This window comes from Onychostoma macrolepis, chromosome 18 (assembly GCF_012432095.1).
Source record: "Onychostoma macrolepis isolate SWU-2019 chromosome 18, ASM1243209v1, whole genome shotgun sequence".
In the NCBI taxonomy this organism is placed as follows: domain Eukaryota; kingdom Metazoa; phylum Chordata; class Actinopteri; order Cypriniformes; family Cyprinidae; genus Onychostoma; species Onychostoma macrolepis.
The window spans coordinates 34187834-34192228 of NC_081172.1; positions in this window are offsets into that span (position 1 = coordinate 34187834).

The following is a 4395-nucleotide window of genomic DNA, read 5'->3' on the forward strand; positions in this document are numbered from 1 at the left end:
GAACACAAGCATCAAAGCCTGCTATGAAGAGTCGTTACCTTGAGATTGTTTTCCAAAGCATTATGGAAGTGGTGAACGCTAATGGCAAATCTAATATGCCTGAAAACATATTAGATATTGGCTGGGTAAAAAGTGACCGTGATGAGTGCTGCGTTTTACTCAAAGTTTAACATTCTTCAGCTCTCAGGGAGCGATAAATAAATGCAGAGCGCTCAGCGCAAAATAGATGCTCAGCACCTCTTCACGCTGCTGGGGTTTAAAAAAATAAATAAAAATGCAGCGCTTCCATTGAAAGCAGTTGAAAAAAAAATGTATGCTAGCCATTTGGTGGACACAGCCTAAATGTTTTTTTTTTTTAACAGATTCAGTTAAAAGAATCATGAGTTCAGTCTTATATACTACACTGAATCATGAGATGTGTGTTATGCTCTTACTGTAAAGACAAATAATTGTTCTAATAATCATTAGATTCATCAGTTATCAAAATTGTTAGTTGCAAAGATTTATGAAACTTATCTTTAGCCAGTTTTTCCTCGCTTTTCTTTTTCTTTGGTGAGGAGGGCTTCTTGGCCCGGTTTGCTCCCTGCTCTTGATCTGCAACAGACAAACATCATCACCTGTTAAGTTAGTGGATCCTCAGGTATTGTGGGATATTCAACATCCACCTGTACTGAAGTGCTGATAATTACTAACAGTCTTTAACAAAAAGCAGACTTTCTGTAAATGGTCTTTATGCACAAAAATACATGAAATATATTTTACTCAATTAACAAAATAAAAAACAATTGTGTGACAAGTAGTAGCCTATATACTGAGTTTTGAATTATTTTTGCAATGCTCTCTCCACCACAAACAAGTTCATGGGAAAGGAAAGACAGCAGAGAGCAGTGCCTGCTTTCTTTATTTTACAAAAGCACATTTTTTGTTTTTATTGTAAGTGTACATAGATAAAATCAGACTCTCTACAGTCTATATAACCATTAATGGCAGAGTATTTTAAGATGTTTCCACTGGTACAATGAAGCAGTTCAAGTGATCACGCCTGAGCCTTGCACGCAAACAACATATCGATTCTAACACTGCCTGACATCACAGCCTGTTCATTACATTTTAATTACACATTTTCCAAATAAATAATGCAGTGATTTGTACTTTGTATTAAGAGGCCTATAAGGACACCTCGGACCTCTAAAAATTTGAGAAAAAAATTACTTCTATTTTTTTCAAGTGCAGAAGAAACCAATTTGTTTTTAATCAACGATTTTAGACAAATAAATACATTATAGCTTGACTACAAATTTAAAAACAGCGCTACACGTTATAATTAAGGAAATATAATTTATCAACATGAAATGGGTCTTCTCGATTGCCAACAAGAAAGAGAAATATCAGACCATATGAAAAAAAATAGTCAAGACATTGCTATGTGACATCAACATGCATATATCATTCTTACAGTCACCACCAGAATGTTTACCTTCACCATAAACTTAAAAAGGGTTCTGTTCAATTTGACAGTGCTCTTCACTAGTGTCGGGTGTAATCGTTACAGTTAAAAAAATTCAAGATTCATCTGATTTTCAGCATTTTTAGAAGAAGACTTGCAATGAGGAATAAGCCGGAATTTGCCTCAGAAGAACAGCACAATCTGATGTGGCTTTATTCAGCGACTATATAATTTCTGTAATGTATTCTTACTTATATTAGTCCATGTGTTTTTACATAAACTTGTATAGATTTTACTAGTTTTTCCTAAACAACTGAAATGTGAGCAAATGAGTGGAATATGCTGAAATACAACATTTAGTCAACTTTTTTATTGCATATAGCCTGAATGTCATACGAAACAAGGATGTAATTTTTTTTTGCTATCCTATGTTAAAATATGATGCATAATACAATATAGATATAAAGCACTGTGAATGTTACAGTCTAGGAATGTTTAGATCAGTGTTTGTTGATCTATCAGATGTTGATGCTTATAATGTGAATCAATAAGAATTGTGTTTATAAAATATCGGAATATTATTCATGTACTGTGTGGTAATACAAAGCATGTGCATGAAAGACACTACAAAATGTTTTTGTTAGGAGTAGGTAAAATTATTATTAGTGACTGCCAATTACATGTACAGTATGTAAGTGTGTATGAAATATGCTACTCATATATTACAGTTGTTTTAAAACAAAAAGACTTAACTATTCCATGTTTGACTCAAATTGAAAGAATAAAGAGTTTAATATCTATTGTGACCCTGGACCACAAAACCAGTCGTAAGTGTCAATTTTTCTAAACATATTGAATAAATAATCTTTCCATTGATGTATGATTTGTTATGATAGGACAATATTTGGCTGAGATACAACTATTTGAAAATCTGGAATCTGAGGGTTAAAAAAAATATATAAATATTGAGAAAAATCACCTTTAAAATTGTTCAAATGAAGTTCTGATATATTTATGGTAGGAAATGTACAAAATATCTTCATGGAACATGATCTTTACTTAATATCTTAATTATTTTTGGTATAAAAGGAAAATGTATAATTTTGACCCATCCAATGTATTGTTGGCTATTGCTACAAATATACCTGTGCTGCTTATGACTGCTTTTGTGCTGCAGGGTCACAATTGTCTATGTTTTAGGTAGGGGTGTCCCCGACTAAGGATTTTCATAGTCGAATCGGAATTTTTCAAATCTTGCTGATAGTTCACTGATAGTCGAATCATATATTTGGGGGCAGGGGGCAAAATACATTACCAAGAGTCAAGTCAGACATTCAAAAGTCATAAATACTGACGTTAATACACAGGGGAAATGTGTAATAGACGCCTCGCAGATACAAACGGAGTGAATAATGTTATGTTTTCATTAAAAGATAGTTAACATTAAACGTCAGTGAAACCCTAAGAACTTTTAGATTCCCCTGTCAAATTTGTTTACAAGTCATCATATGGTAATGTCATATATGTTAAATCCACACAATCTTGTGGGCAAATTTATTAACACATTCAGTTTTATCTGTGTTGTTTTAACCCTTCCGTTTTATAAATTCTTTTGGCTGTTTTAAAACCTAAATAGGGACAGGGCTGCAAATAAACTACCTCTTAACCCCTTGCTTAAATTACATCTGTTGCACTGCTTTTCTGTATCGGACTCCAGGTTCACACATACTCTGTTTACAGTGTGTATGCGGTGTGTATTTTTTTCCGCACCCTTGTTAATGGATCAGAGCATTCACACTGCACACGGTTGAGGTCCGGCAGTGCATTCCGGGAGTGGTGTGTCTGAAGCAGTGCAGCGATCACTTCCACAACGAGTCTATTTTTTGCTGTGCTGCCACTTTCTTGAGCAACTTAACCCTCTGGGGTCGAAGACAGCACCACTCTCATTTTTTCATGATGACCAAGAAAATAACTAAAAATATTCCATTTTTGATTGTACAGATAAGAATAAGGTATCTTTTGAAACTGCATGGGGCCTACTATTATTTGTGTATAGTCAACAACAAAACAATGTGATTTTGTAAAATAAAGAAAATAAACAGGGTGCGCTCTGTCACCTCTCTTCACAGACACGTAAATAAAACAACCTGAATCTCCACAAATACTTGCCTCAAAAAATATGATAAATATATGCATAGAAAGCTTGAAATGTCTACTTTCAAATGATGTAAATCATGTTACTGATAAAGTCATTTGTATGAAACCAACACAATGTCCAGTTTTGCTCATCTAAACTCATATCTAATGTGACCATGGTCATGAGCCGATCGCGCTTTTCAAATTCTAAATATCCACGCGAGATGTCCGAACATGTTAATGCCCATCACCTCCATAAACGACACAGTCATCAAGTTCATCTCAGCTATTTTTTGTTTCTGGAAGAAGACGCTCTGAGAGGAATAACCCAGGATTTACGTCAGAAGAAAAACACAACACGATGCGTTGCGCAGCTGGATCCATTGGAGGATATCATTTATACGAGTAAGATTACTCGTGTTAGTTGTTGTTGTGTTATTCTGACGTAACATGTACACATTTTACTAGTTAGACTTTACCCAAACTATAATTCCTGACTATTGAATGTCATTTTACAGGAGGTGCTTTCAATTAATGCCACATTTACAACTGTTTATATAGACAAGTATAAAATGTAAAATTGAAATCTTACCTTCATCCACTTCTCTTCCTCTCTTGGGTCTTCCTTTTTTTTGTCTCTGTGAGACAGACGTTGATGTGGGACTTTCACCTATAAAAGATTAAAAACAATCAAGTACTAGTGCTTGATCGTCCAAAAGTCATAAGTACATAAACTACCTTTGAATAAGTGAGCTATAAGTAATACATTTTCCCCCGGTTTCACAGACAAGGCTTAAGCCTAGTCCCCGACT